Genomic DNA, 16673 nt, shown 5'->3' with positions numbered 1-16673 from the left:
TCTTGGCTAATTCACAGGAAGTGGATGGCTTTATTCTAGGAATTCATTACAATGGCTGGGATTTAACAAAAACATATCAACTCTACCCCAAACTCCACTGTCTGTAGGAATGTAAACACAGTGTAATTGGCAACATGGAATAATGGAAAATCTAACTTGCTGCTGCCCCCAAATCTATGAGAGGCTCAGCAAAAAGCTAGTCCGTCCATTTTCTGGATCAATTGTTTTCAAGCTGCCTATTCTTTCCTTTAAATAAAATCTTAAAGTCAAATTTACAATAACATACAGCTGCTATGGTCCTTATATAAACTAGAACAATTCTGTATTACCAGTTAGTCTCAAAACAACCTTAGATCTGGGGAACAACCTCTGTACTATCTGATATTTTGCATTGTATCCCTGTATAAGCCTGGCTATCAGGGATTTTTACTTTTCAACTATAAATTACCAGTCCATGTAGATCTATGCTTTGAGATGATGAGATTGCCTGTACTAAAGACCACTATATAAGACGTAGTGCATTATTAAACTTGCAATAAAGATGTTCTTGAAGTTGTTTATTGATTTATGTTATGAGAATTCTCATGGGCAATTTCTCTCAGGTCTTAGGCTTTTCATGAATAGTTTTTCTGATTGAAGAAAGAGAAGACGATCTTCATAGAAGTAGTGATCTTTGAACCCAGCCATTTTATGTCAGGTTATTTTATAGGATCATTCCAGAGGAGAGGAATTTATAGATTTGAGAGAGTACATTGTGTTTTAGTCAGCCTTTTTACTGCTGTGACACAAAGACCCAATAAGAACAATTAGATGAGGAAAAGTTTATTTTAAGGCTCATGCTCTCAGAGGTCTCAGTCCATAGATAGCTAACTTCATTCCTCAGGGCCTGAGATGGTACAGAAGATCATCATGGTAGGGAATGTGATGATGGAAAGCAAGCCCAGGACATGGCCACCTAGAAGCAGAGAGAGACCTCTATTCACCAAGAACAAAATATATACTCCAAAGGCATGCTCACAATGACAACCTCTTCTAGTTGTACCCCACCTGCCTACATTTTTCACACAAGTTAATCCCTAACAGAGGATTAAATACACTCAATTAGGTTAAGGCTCTTATAACCCGATCATTTCACCTCTAAACTTCCTTGCGTTGTATCACACATGAACATTTGGTAGATACCTCATATCTAAGTTATAACACATGGTGAGCTTAGGAAACAAGAAGCTATTGTATGTTCTGGTAGCATTGAGTGTGCAAAATAGCACATTGAGAAATAGTGCTGGAAATCCGAGTTCTCATTCTACATAGTGAAGGCTTTACTTTGTATTTACCATTACAATCTTGTGATAAGCAAATTCAAAATCACCCAAATGTCTTGAAAATCAAAAAAATATTTCCCTTAAAATATATATAAATTTATGGTGAATATATGTTTAGAAACAGAAATAAAAGATAATTAAATATATCAATCTAATTAATGTGAGCCTCTGAGTAATTTTATTTAGCCCAGTATTCTAGTGTATGTATATATATATATATATATATATATATATATATATATATATATATATATAGTTATATCCTTCATGTCAGAGTTTAAAAAATATTTTAAATGTATATGCATTCAAATATATTGTTTTCCTATACCACCTTCTGAGAATATAGTTTGTCTTCTCTAGTATCTAATAAAGAATACAGTAGTAAATAATTAGACCTAAAATTGAAAGTCAATATATTTTGTGTTATTAAATAATGAATGGGTAGTTTGGTATAAATTATTTTTATTAATATACTGATTCCTACATGTTCAAGTGCCAAAATGTTTAAAGTCAAATAAAATCTACAAGTATCCTCTTAAATGAACTACTTCTTACAAAGTGATCATCACTATTTTCCCATTACAATTAAGAAGGCAATAATTACAGAATATATTATTTCATTTTTCTTGGTGATTAAGAATTACCATTATGAAAACATATTGTTATAGTAAAATTACAGTCTTTCTGAATTATGTGGCTATTCTCTCGGCTGCCACTTCTATTTTTAATACATTCTTCTGTGACTCATCTGTAATGCTAGCTATTATTTCTAATCACCTGCAAACTGGGTGCCCAAATCAGTGGATTGAGGAAAACCCTAGGACGCTGTCCTGGGGGGTACAGATATCCTGATAAGAAGGATCTTAGTTTACTTTGAAATTTTATAGTGGAGTTTTATTCCTATTATTTGTATCTTCATCAATGAACTAATGATGTCATTGATTTGTTTTCTAGAGATCACAGAGATATATTTTGTATGGAGGATTGAGTTAAAAAAGGGATTCCCAGAAAAGTAGAAAGCTAACAAAGTGGGCTAGATATCACTATGCAGCTGGGTGGGACTTTCCTTCTACTGTAGACATTTTCCAATGTCTGACAGGTCCTGCAGTCTGTGTCCTTCAAAATTTATAGGTTGAAACTCAATCTCCAGTGTAATATATCATGTTAAGAGACTGGGTCTTTAGGAGGTGATTAAGTGATGGAGGTAGGGCCCTTGTGAATGGGATTAGTGACCCTGTGAGAGAGGTTGAAGAGAGCACCCTGTGCCCTTTTGCTTCTACCTCAGCTCTGTGGATGCTACTGGGAGGCACTGCTGTGCAAGGAGAGAGTAGCCCTTCCCACACAACAAATCTGCTGGCATTTTGATCTTTGACTTAGAGAACTGTAAAAAATAAATTTCTCTTCTTTATAAATTATTCTTTCTCACATATTTTGTTGTCTGTGGAACAAGTCCACCAAGACAACATGCACAGTTGAAATGCTAGATATATAAACAACTCAGGAGAATAGTAAAGCAATATTTCGCTCTAAATTTACAATGAGGTAATATCTCTTCACACCGTTTCGACTCCTAAGATTAAATGTGGTTTCTAATGTGTATCATGAGATATTCATTTAATATATCCATGAATCTTTAACTTAGGTAATTGAGAAATTTTTGCCCAAATTTGTTAAAATATTATCTGTTCTATATTTTGCATATAGAAACATGTAATTTTTAGTTTTTATTATTACAAAAAGATTATTTAGAATATAACCTTGAGATGTATCCACGCTAACTCACTGGGTAAATATTCAATGGAATGGAATTATCAGTAAACGGATTTCTTGAAGCTAAAATTTTCACATAATATGGTGGAGATTGATTTTCCTTCATAATAATGCTTAATGATTTAATTTTTTCAAGCTTAAAAAATAGAATTTTAAGAAAGCATTTCTCAGTCTAATCTGTATCGATATAGAGTGGGGTAAATTTTTATTTTGTCAAAAAATGACACCTTTTCCAAGAAAGAGGACATTAGTTTAAAACATCTTATTTTTAGGGTGATACATGGCTTAATATTACACTTCAAGGCAGCATTCAATAAGGATGTCTTTTGGGCTTTGTTTCTAATACTCTTTTTCTTGTGTCCCATACTTTATTTGTTCTGCATTGTACTCTTTGGGCTTGGATCTTATTTTATTTTATCAGGCCATATGCCAATCTAAAGGATAAAAACACTGGGACTAAGGTTGTATCTCAATGGTAGATTCCCATGTTTTAGCATGCATAAGGCCCTGGTTTCCAATCTCAGCACCACCAGCACTAACAATAAACAAAGGAAAAAATATAAAATAGTAAAAAGTCTTATTATTAACTGTACCACCGAGGTTTTGCTTTTCTTCATTAGGCTTTGTAAATATAATCTGATGTTTATATTGTTTCTGTGTTTTCATTGTCAGACAAGTTTTCTTTTGGCCTTTAGGTCGTGTTATATACCTCTTTAATTTCCCATACTGTTTTTTTTTTTTTTTACTATTTTCTTTTACTTGTTGATGGATCTTTAATTTATTTATATGTGGTGTTGAGAATCAAACCCAGTGCCTAACACATGCTAAGCAATCGCTCTACCACTGAGCTACAACCACAGCCCAATTTGCCATACTGTTATAAAGCAAACAATTATTTTCTCTTCATGGCAGTGAGAGAGTAATTTCTTGATTCAGTGTTATGTAACATGAACTTAAATACAATTTCAGACCTCCACAAAATATATAATGGAGAGAGGTTTTGTTGATGTTGTTGCTTTTTTTTTTCTTTTTTACTTTTGCCCATATCCTTGTTCCCTCCCATAAGTATAGAAAAGAAAAGGGGTGGAACATGGGGACAAAGAAAGCAGGAAAAAAAAGAAAAATTGAAAATTGCAATTTATCCTAAATCTAAATTTTAGAAGATCTGAAAACCACAACTAGTGGCTAACAGTTTAGTGGGTTGCTTTAAGTATTGGCTGCTGAATGCTATATTTATGTGACAGAGCCTTATTGAACTGCCATCCTATCCAACTTCCTGTCTTTTTTTTCTGGTAGACATTTGCTGTTTCACAGCTATCAGCCAGTAGGCTTTTGTTTCATCATTCATACTAGATAGATTATCTTGAAAAGAAACATTGCTGCCATTGATATGAACTATTGCTGTGAAAGCTGTGTATACATATAACATATATAGATATATAGATGTTTAAGAGTTATTTATAATTATATAATGTATAAATATTTATACATATATAAAATATATATATGATATATACAGTATACACAATATAATATTATGCATACTTATATATTCATATATAATATATAAAAACCATTTATGGAAACTATATGAAGAATGAGAAATAGTATTTTTAGTACTTCTTTTATTTCAATATAGGCATTTCAAAGTTAAAGTTGAACATAAAACATCTTCTCAGTTACTTTCTTAAATATTTTCTTTGAAGAAAATTTGATTAGTCAATTTCTTAGGGAATAATTTTCTACATTTATGAAAAGTATATTTTAATTTTTTATGAAAGATTTAAATTTATTAATAACATTTTCTTGTTAAAATATTGTGAAAGTTCTTGACTTAGCATTAAAAAATGTGTAAGAATTATAAAAACTTTCAGATCCATGTTGTTTTAGAGATTTATTGGTTGAAAATTTAACTATTTAGTACTCAAAGCTACTCTTTAAGTGCAGTTGCCTGTGTGCTTCTTTCTCTCCTTCCCTCCCTGAATCTTGTTTTCTGTGTTATCTACTTATCAAAGCCATCAGCCTTCCATCTATTTAATGAAAATGGTGTAAATGATAAAGTTAGTTATGTTATACTTAGTTGGTACATTAATAACTTGAAAGAATTATCTATAAACTTCTTTTGGTATTTATGCTTATAAGAAAAAAATTAACATTGACTTTCATAGAAGTACTGTTAACATACTGAAAATGATGAGTCCACATAATGAAAATTTTTAGTGTTCACCTTTATGTGCAAATACAATAATTAAACTCTTTTTAGGGTAGTTTGCCAGGGCTAGTCTGTAAATTTTTACCAAGGAGATGAAGCCTGAACACATTTTGAAACAACTGTGTTCAGGGAAGTGAAAATATAATATCCTGGAATTATGTATAGAGGGGAAAGAGATCATGAACGATCAGATCTGTCATTATTTAGAGTTAGACTTTATCCTTTAGTTGTTATAGAACTGTAAAAAAAATGAAAAAAAGATAAAAAATTGAAAGTTGAACACGAACGTGTATGATAGGTATTGGAAGGTAATAAGAAAGATAATTTTTTGTTCTTTTTAGACATTTTCTAGGGTGACTAATGGGCCACAGGAGGGGAGATCAGAGTAAGGTGGAATCATATCATTTATTAAAAAGAAATAAGAACTCAGGAGAAAATGAAGGAGTTTAAATTTACCTAAGAAAAATATCTTCCATAGCATTTTTTTTTTTAACAACAGATGGGTAATGTGCAGATATGGTAACAAGGTTCAGAGCAAGGCACATCTCCCAGAACAGCCACTTGAACACTCAGTAATCATCACACTTATGAACCAAAAGGATCTTTATTTTTTATGTTATAATAAAGATTGTTGTCATGACGAAATTAATGATTAAAATTTAATTCATTTTTATATAGGTCATAGAATCCATGCAATCAGTTATACCTTGGTTAGCATAATAGATTGAATCATATCATAACTTCATCCTAATCATAACTTCATGATATATAAAGAAATTTGATGTCAGCAAAATATCTAAAAGAAAGGTCTGAATATTTCTTTTCTGGTCTCCCCCCCCCTATTTTTCTGAACCTTTCATTCAGTTATAATTCAGTTATCAGTTTCATTTATCAATGGACAAATATGCAGTGCTAACATATATTCCAAGCTAAATGTACTTGAGAAATTCACTTGAAGTATGCACTTTAGGGTAAAACAGGAAGTTGTATAAACTTATGTATGTCCTTCTCCATTCTGACCATCCTTAGTCCTATTCTCCGATCAGTACTCAGAATCAAGCTCAATCTCTCTGCAGATGGTCTTACTGACAGCCTATTATATTAATTAAAAATACACTCCCTGAAGTTAAATTGCTTGGGCTTAGATCCCAGATTTCCATTTAGTATTTTTTCTCCATCACGTTTCTTAACCTTTTTTTAGGCCATAGATGCTAACTCTATTTGTTAATAATGTCTTAGTGTATCTTTAATATTACTTGTTTGCATTTTAAATACTATCAGAAATATGTTTTAAAATTTATTTTTATGAAAGAGAAAAAATATCTAGGACTGACAAAGACTGAGCATAAACAAATTTTAATACATTTGAAATTTTTAATAAAAAAATTTCTGTGCTATCAGCATAGGTTGTTTTCTCTATACAGTTTACCTTATCAAATTAAACAGATAAAATTGATATTTCTAAATGTGAAATAATAGCAAACTGTGGTTCAATAGTGATCTTTAAAGAATATTATAATGAATGATATTTTTATTAAAACAGTAGCATGTCCAGTTATCTATGCTAATTTTAGATTTTGAAAGCCAAGATGAAGAACATATGCATTAAATTTGAGACTAAAATAGGATACATTTTCCTCAGTTTGCCCTTGTTTTAAATAAACTATTTCCCTCCCACTGCAACAAAAAATGTGTAGAATTTATTCATACTTTACTCTTCAAAAAGTTCTTAATGAAAGGGGCCAGTAAGAGTAAATGAACTGTCATTTAATATTTTATGACATATTAGTTGTGGAAAAGCTATGTGAATTCTCCTTTAACCTCTTGATGAATTTTTCCCTACCCTCCCCCTCCCCTTAATATGTGGAAGAGCTAATTTAAGTGTGGAACATTACAGCGTGTTGTATGGATTGCTGTGATTAACTGCACATCTCCAAGCAAATCAGAGCCATTATGCAAAACCATTGTGAACAGATGATACATTAAGAAGCACATCTCTGCTGTGTATCTAGTCCTTGATACTGAGAAATACTGCAGTTGAGATGGAATATGCAAATAGAAAATCCACACAAGGTTAGAGTGGGAAAGCCAAAATGCCACACTTTGTTGGTTTCAAAATGAGAAATCCGTTCTACTACACAATGAAGTTAAAATAAAAAAAGGAATCAGTTAAAGAAAATTCAGATATTTCTTCTCCTTTTTGCTTTTTTGTAAAATAATTCCATGATTTTTGTCACTAGAGGTAAAAAGGAGGAATTATTTACACTGGGTACTATTCCTCTGGAATGATTTTATACTTTTATTTCCTAACATTTTTTCCTCTTGTATTTACTCTAATGAGAGAAAATGGTGATAAAATATTACTCAAGAAGTCATCCATGATCATTGTTCTATTTATGCTTTTCCACTCTCTGAGTTACCATGAGAAAGAATGTTTTTCCATACTTTTCTTTCTCCATCTTAAGTAAGTACAATGAAAATAATAAACAAATAAATTTATAGACTTTATTTTCCTAACAGGTTAAAATGATTAATAATTGGTGAAAAAATTTTATTTAGGTAAATAAATTTGTAGTTGTTTCTCTTTTGTGTTCATCTCAGGTACACAGAGGTCATCTCATGATATTCTGCATTTTGTCTCACCCTATTCTCCTAACTCACCTTTTTCTTATTCTTCAACCCTAATCCCCACTTCTCTGTTTATGCAGTTGTCTAATGAGTTTTATGTATGTACTTTGAAAAGTACTTATCATATAAAGTATGTCCCATTAAATAAGTTCTCTGTATTTAATTCATATAGCTATAATTCAATTTTATACATATGAAATTGTTTATATAATGGTGATTGTACATGTATCCATGTACAAATCCAGTATAATTTACTTATTCATTTTCTTAACATTGTCTCCAACTTCCAACTTCTCTTGATTATCCTAATTCTGGCACTTCTGTGAACAGTGCCAAAATAAAACATCCATGTCTATGTATCCTTGCAAACTTGCGCAGGAATTTCCCTAAACTTAAATCTGTGAGTGAAATAACTGGGTTAAAGGATATATTACATTTCACTTCATTTATAGACAGATTTAATTTAATGACCTAAATTTTCATTTAAGGATTAATGTTTGTATACATGAATTTAGAGTATTCATATATTTACATTGTATTCTGAGCATGGTATAGATACTATTTATTATTAAGGCTCCAGATATATGGATCTCTTTTTTTTATTTTAAGAGAAAATTTAGGTTCATAGAAAAATTGAGGGAAGTTATAGAGATTTTTTTTATATACTCCCTTCCCCACATGAGCACAACTACCTCACATTAACATCCTGTGCCACAAATAATATATTAATATTTGTTGTGTGTGTGTTATAGTCCTTGAACTTGTACTGATATAATCAATACCCAAAATAGATAGTTTGCATAGAAAAGGCAAAACTCTGAACATAGTAAAAAGATCAGAGGTTGCCAGCTGTTAGGGAGAAAGGAATAAGCAGAGAAAAGAGGATTTTTTTTGGGGGGGAGGGGGATATTGAGGATTGAACTCGGGGACTCTCAACCACTAAGCCATATCCCCAGCCCTACTTTGTATTTTTAAGAGACAAGCTCTCACTGAGTTTCTTAGCACCTCACCATTGCCCAGGCTGGGTTTGAACTTGTGATCCTCTTGTTATAGCCTTGCAAGCTGCTAGGATTCAGGCATTCACCACCATATCTGGCTAAGCAAAGTGGATTTTGAGGGCATTGTAACTATTATATATGATATTCCCCTGGTGGACCAATAGATTGATTCAAATTATAGTAGAAACTTTAAAATAATAATGGCTGGACAGAGCTTTCAGTAAATAAATATTTTACCAAAATCAATATTGGAATGGCAAGGAACATACACAAACATGCTAACTGTCATTTGGCATTAGGAAAGTACAAATTGAGAGCACAAATGGATACTGCAGGAATGGCTATCATCAAATGACAGATAATACCGAGTGTTGTCCAAAATGTGGAGGAACTGCATCACTTACACATTGCTGGTGAAAGGCAAAGTACTTCCAAAGTTTTGGAAAACATTTTGGCATTTATTAGAGACATTTATTAAAAAGTTAAATGTAAATCTATTATACAACACATTATTTCCAGTCCTATCCATCTCCCCTAGAGAAATAAAAGCATATGTTTGAAAAAATATTTTTACATGAATTTTCATGGCAACATTTTTCATGGTTGTAAAAAAACTGGAAATAATCCATATGTTGTTGAACTGATGAACGGATAAATAAAATGCGTGGTTTTCAGCAATAAAATGAGTACTGTTCAGTAGTAAAATGGAGCATGCTACTGATACATGCACCGACATGGATATACCTTGAAGACATTATGTTAAGTGAAAGGAGCCAGATGCAGAAGGTTGTTATTATATGATTGCATCTCTACAGAATGTGTTTAAAAGACAGATTTATAGACATAGAAATAAAATCAGTGGTCACCTGGGATTAGGAGTGTTTCTGGGATTGTCAGCAAACAGGCATAAAGGGATATTTTGGGGTGATGAAAATTTCTTAAATATTGTTTTGATGGTGCAACAAATATCTAAATTAATTAAAATCATTGAGTTGTACACTTACAGTGGGTGGATTTTGTGACATTTGATTTGTTCCTGAATTCAAGCTGTTAAAAACAGATGCTGTTTTAAGGACAAGTTAGAAATTCTAGTGTTTGGAAATTTTCTTAATGCTTACTAAAAATAAATAAATTTATAGCAAACATGTTCTAAGCATATAATAATAATACTAGTTAACAAATATTATTAAATACTTCCCACATGTCAGATTGCTAACTCATTTATTAACATTATAATCCTAAGAAATAGCTACTATTAATAATCTCCCTTTAGTGGTAGTGAAGTCCAAACCAAAAAGTTTAATCTACTTAGGACTCACATGGCCATTATTGGGTTAAACTGAGGCATTAATCCAGGTTGTCTGGTTTAAAGAATCTGTTTTCAAACCTCTACTATCCTGGTTTGCAGTAGAGTGAATTGGATGAGTGAATTGGGTGGTGGTCTACATAATTTTATCCGCAAAATTTTTTAAAATGTTGTAATACCACTGATTATCATACTAAAATACGTAAACTACACATAAAATTAGAATATATGAATAATATCTAAGGTTGCAGCTAAAACGATATCACTTAAATAAGTAAAGATTTTGATGAACAAAATATGCTATAAGAAAAACTGAAAAACTATAGTGAATACTTTATGTAACTTTGAAAAAATGTGTCCTAAAAATAATTTGCTCTTATAAGCAAACCATGAAAATCAATTACTGATTGTTGGTACAAGATCTGATGGCTATTTCATATTTGATGAAAATCCAAACTTTACTAGAAATAAAAGTGTTTTTTTTTTGAGCATGGGTTTTTTATAAGATAAATTGTAAATCTCCAAATCAAGAAAATGTTTGGATGTGACAGAGACCTTGATAGTACTTTTATAGTAACTAAGATATTTACATAATCATTGAGACTTAATTTAAGTAAATAGTATAAAGGAAAATGAATATTATCCTTGATATTTAATCAAAAATTTAGCATTACCTAAGTGCCTTTTTGAAATGTCTAAAATGATATAAAGTAATGAATAGTTGGTAACCTCTTTCGTGTTTCAATGCATTGTGACAATAAAACATGCCTTCAAGGTTTATTTTGGTGGAATCATCAGAATTAGCATAATAAAAATACAGGAAAATAATTTAAAAAGTCACTTTCAGGAGAGTACTGAATTCAATATTTATAAGATTGAAAATGAAGAAGAATAAGTATTATGCATTAAGAACCAAAAATATTCCCTATCTAAAAGATAAACCACAAGTAGTTTAAGAGTAGTGAGAAATAATAGAATATTATTGACTATTTTCACAGGTTTCCTGGATCCTTGTCTTTGGCAATATATAATCAGAGTTTAATGAGAAGTAATATTTAGTGAATGAGCATAATGGATTTATATCACATAGGATTCTTTTATTATGGTCCAGTCTGAATATAAAAATCCTTTTTATATGGTTGTTGAACTGCATTAAATTAAAATTACCATGAAATGTTAGATTATAAATGCATAGGATTACAGGTGAAGAGCTACATGTTATAGAAAGACATTTTTCAAGAAATACTAAAAGAGGCTAAATGTAAGTCTGTAGAAGAGATTACAACTAACATTGAGACTAGGATAACGTATAATAATTAGCAAAAGGGGTATACTTTTGAGAGTCACAAATATGAAACTGAACATTTTTAACTACATTTTAAATGTAGACACACCAAGTATTTTTTAAACTAATCTTTTCTTCTTCTATCAGTTGTTTTAAAAAATAAACCTAAAATTTCCTGCATCAACAGATTACAATTAAACCATAGCAATAGCTCAGCTTTATCCCAAAATTAGTCTTTGTCTACTACTAACAAAATTTCATGTCTTGGTTGCAATGCTGGCCTTTAACTCATTAAAAACACAAAACACTTATAGATTAGCAATATCATAGATTTTTCATGTATAATATACCATCATGTAACTGCATATGGTTTGTTAAAATGATACATGATAGTAATTTCCTGTATACTCATTATTTAAATCAAGAAATAATTGCAAAGCTATTACCAATTTTTTTTTTATTGTTGGTCGTGATTCAGCAATCTGTATACGGGGTAAAAATGGGAGTTCATAACCCTTTTGAATCAAACTGTGAAATATGATATTACCAATTTTTTTGATTCACTAATTTTTATGTTAAAATCAGTTTTCTTGTTTATTACTTGTTTCAATCATTGTTTGGCCAATAGACCAACATAGATATGAATTACAGAAAACCTGATTAAATATGAATGTATTTTAACAGTCAATATTACCATAGTGACAAGGAGTGTTCACCCGAGTGGTGAACCAAATGAATTATTAGCATGCCCATCTGACTTTCACTATTCATTTGTTCACTTGATGTCTTCTTAACCTCTCAAATTATTTTACTTTTGCTGATAAAATTTAAATTCTGTCATTCTGATTTTATTAGAAATTAAAATAGGATTAATGACCTTTTTGTAACATTCCTTTTCATTTCCATTATTGAGATATAACTTACATACCATATGCTTCTTCACTCTTTTAAAATGTGCAATTCAATTTTTTCAATGTATTTAGAGTTAAGCAACCATCACTACTGTCTAATTTAGAACATTTTAAATATCTCATTTCTAATTTCATTAATAGTCACTCCCCATTCTCTACTGTCCCACCTCTGGCCATTAATCTACTTTCTATCTCAATGAATTTGTCTATTCTGAATATTTATATGCATGGAAATGTACACTATGTGGTCTTTTGTGATGGACTTCTTTTACTTCACACAACATTTTTGAGATTCATCCATGTTGTAGCATGCATTAATGCTTCGTTACTTTTTAATGTTACTTAAATTCAGATATTTATTTTATATAGAGTTCATCAGTTGATGAACATCTGGATTATTTTCATTTTTGACTATAATGGATAGTGCTTCAAAGTACATTTACATAGATTTTTTTACATGCTTTTGGCTATTTTAACAGTGGAAATCCTATATCATATCATATATGTCATCAATTTATGCTTAAAATTTGAGGAAATGTCAAATAGTTTTCTAAGATGCAACCCAATTTTACAATCCTGACAGAAGTGGATAAGGATTTGAATATCTTCACATTCTTACCAACATTTGTTATAGTCTGCCTTGTTTGTTTTAGCCATTCTAATAGGTGTGAGGTGGTATCTCATAAGTTTGATTTGCAATTCCTAATGATTCATAATGTTGTGCATCTTATTATATGTCTATTGACAATTTGTGAATCATTTTTTAAGAAATGACTTTTAATTGTTGACTCTCAGGGTTATGGATACAAATTATTTACATGTATGTAACTTGAAAAGATTTTCTCCTCTTCTGCAGTAGTAGTTTCACTTTTTTCATGGTGTCCTTTGAAAAATACATTTTTAAATTTTGATGAAATCAGTGTATCTGTATTTTCTTTTGCCACATATGCTTTTTTTAAGTCTAGGAAAATATCATCAAATTCAAGATCACGAAGACATCTTCCTATTGTGTTTTAATATCTCATTTTTAGGTGGTTTTTTGCAAGTATATAAAAATATAATTGATTTATATATATTTTATATATCCTGCAACATTTCTATTTTATTAGTTCTGATAGACATTTGTTCAATTCTTAGGATTTTTAAAACACAAAATCATGTCAGCTTTCATTATAGTTTTACTCTTTACTTTATAATTAGCTGCCTTTCTTTCTTTTCTTGTCTGATTTCCCTGTCTAGAGACTCCTGTACAATGTTGAGCAGAAATAAGGAGTACAGATATCCTTGTCTTTTTCCTGATCTGAGAAGCAACATTCGGTCCTTCATCATTGAGTGTGTGGTTAGCTGTGTGTTTTCATAGCTGCCCTTTGTATATGGAAGTTGAGGATATTCCCTTTCATTCTTGAGTCTTGGTATTACTATTATGAAAAGAAGATGGAATTTATCATGTTTTCTCTATTTATTGAAATGATCATTATTTTTTATTCTATTAATATGATATACTATATTAATTTAATTTTGTATGTTAAACCTCCATTGCATTTTCAAGATAAATTCCACTTGATCATGATATGAAATGTTGTTGGACCTAATTTACTAGTAGTTTGATAAAGATTTTTATATCTGTCTTCATATAGGCTAGTATATGTCATTTTATTTTCTTGTGAAAACTCTGGTTTTGATTTAAATGAAATATTGGAATTATAGAAAAATTTTAGAAGTACTTCTTCTTATACTTTTTTTTTGTGTGTGAAAAACTGGTTTAGAATACTTAACAGAATTCATCAAGGAAATTGTCTCAGTCCAGACTTTTCATGGGAGTTACTATTGTTATTATTTAACAAATTCAGTTTCTTCACCAAGTTAAGTCTATTCAGATATTTTTTAGTGTCTTTTGAGGGATTTATCCATTTCATCTAGATTATCTAACTTTTTGGTAAGCAGTTTTTCCTAATATTTCCTTATAATAATTCTCTCTTCTGTAAGACTGGTGCCATGCACAATTTTCACTTGTGATTTTAGAAATTCGAAAAATCTCTTTACAGTCACTCTAAGGAAAGCTTAGTCAATTTTGTTGTTCTTTTCAAAGATGCAACTTTCAGATTTATTTTCAACTTTCAATTTTTATTTCATTTATTTTGATCTTAATCTTTGCTATTTTCTTTCTTCTCCTTTCTTTGGGTTTTGCTTTATGTTCTTTTTCTAGCTTCTTAAGGTGTTGATCTGTGAAAATAGTGTGTGAAAACATCTATAGCTACAGATTTTCCTGTAAGCTCTATTAAAGCAAAAACACATATCTTTGTTTTGTTATATGGTTTCTTTTACATTCATCTTAAGTTGTTCCATGTGATCTCTTCCTTGATCCACTGGTTATTAGGAATCTGTTATTTAATTTTCTCACATTTGTAAATTCTACAGTTTTCTCTCATTATTGGTTTCTAATTTAACTCTATTTTGGTTGAAAAACATATTTTACAGGATTTCAATCACTTTAAATTTATTGAGGCTTATTTTAGACCATGGCTTAATTATCATTACTGCTTAATTATCACTGCTGCTATTGTATGATGGGGTGTTCTATGCTTTTTTGTAATCTAATTAATATGTGGTGTTTTTCATATCTTCCATTTCTTTGCTTACCTTCTTCCTAGTTGTTCTATCCAATATTTGAAGTAAAATCTCCAGCTCTTGCTACACGTGGTTATTTTTTCCCTTCAATTTTGTCAGATTTTGGTCTGTTTTTAGAGATCCTATTCCACCTCTTTTTTGGTTGTTGTTTTCACAGTGTGTTAGTCAGGATCCTCCAGAGAAAGTCAATAAGATATGCATATATGTAACAAGAGATTCATTATTAAATCTGACTTATGCATTATAGAGGCTGGCAAGTTCCAACATCTCCAGGGTGAGTCAGCAAGATAGAAACCCAGAAGAACAAGTTTGATTAAGTTCTCATCAGTCTGCAGGCCTGAGAACCAAGAGTTGTTTGGATAGATTCTGTATGAAGGAAAGTAGGTCCAAAAGCAGGAGGAAACAGGGTCTTAGTTCAATGTCAATTAGGCAGGATTTTCTCTTTCTCAGGGGAAGGTCAGGCTTTGAGTTCAATTCAGGCTTTCAATTGAATAGTTGGGAGAGACCCATCTGCAGTAGGGAAGGAAATTTGCTTTACTGATTTAATTGTTAATCTCATGCTATATCACTCTCACAGAAATACCCCAAAATAATCTTTGACAAAGTATCTGGGCCCCCTGTGGCCCAGTCAAATTGACATATTTAATTAACAATGACGCACATAAATTTTGTTTCATCCTTTCACTTTCAAACTATTTGAGTCTTTTGAGTATAAAGCAGGCTGGTCTCTTATAGACAGCATAAAGTTTGATCCTGCTTTTTCTAAAACACATTGTGCCAATATCTGACTCTTGTTTAAAAATGTAGTCAATTTTTATGATCTGTATTTATCAATGAGGAAGCATTTATCTTTGTCATTTTCTATCTTTTCTGTACATCTCTCATTTTTGTTCCTGTATTTATTCATTAATGCCTGATTTTGAGATAGACATCCTCTAGCATACCAATTGATGTCTTTGTGTCTTTTTTTTACATATTTTTGAAATATTTTCTTAATGATTGCCCTAGTGATTATAATAAACATCTTCACATAAAATAATTTTGAACAGATTAATGCCAACAATTTCAATAGTATACAAAGCTTTGCTTTGATATATTTTTCTCTCCCCTTTATTAGTGCTTATTCTCATGAAAATTTCATCTTTATGTATCATGACCTATCAACATTATTTTATAATAATTTCTTTTTGCGATTATTTAAAAATTAGATATGAGAAGAAAAGAATTAAAACAATAGCATTTTGACTGTGTTTTCTATTTACCTTTGGCATTACTTTTACTAGTGCTTATTACGTCTTTATGTAGATTCAAGTTTCTATGTGGTGTCTATTAATTTCAGTCTGAAGGACACCTGTTAGTTTTTTAAATGAAAGATCTGCAAGCAGAAAATTTATTTCACATTTTTTTAAAACTTGCAGTGTCTTACTTTTTATATCATCATTTCATTTCCCCTTTTCTGAATCTTGTATACTCATTTTATGAAGTTTTAATGACTATTAGAAAATACTGCTGTAGGTCAGTTTTAAAGATGAAGTGATACACAAATTAGAATAACCAAAATCACCAGTTAAAATTCAGTTTACATATTAAGCAAAAATAAGTCTAGCATTGGA

General features: G+C 30.7%; 1 pseudogene; it reads right to left on the bottom strand.

The window, feature by feature from the left end:
* Nucleotides 1-5797: 5797 nt before the first annotated feature.
* Nucleotides 5798-5906, bottom strand: LOC144257348 (small nucleolar RNA U13; annotated as a pseudogene).
* Nucleotides 5907-16673: the final 10767 nt, after the last annotated feature.

This window comes from Urocitellus parryii, chromosome 10 (genome assembly GCF_045843805.1).
Source record: "Urocitellus parryii isolate mUroPar1 chromosome 10, mUroPar1.hap1, whole genome shotgun sequence".
Taxonomy (NCBI): Eukaryota; Metazoa; Chordata; class Mammalia; order Rodentia; family Sciuridae; genus Urocitellus; species Urocitellus parryii.
This window is presented reverse-complemented; position numbering and strand designations above follow the sequence as displayed.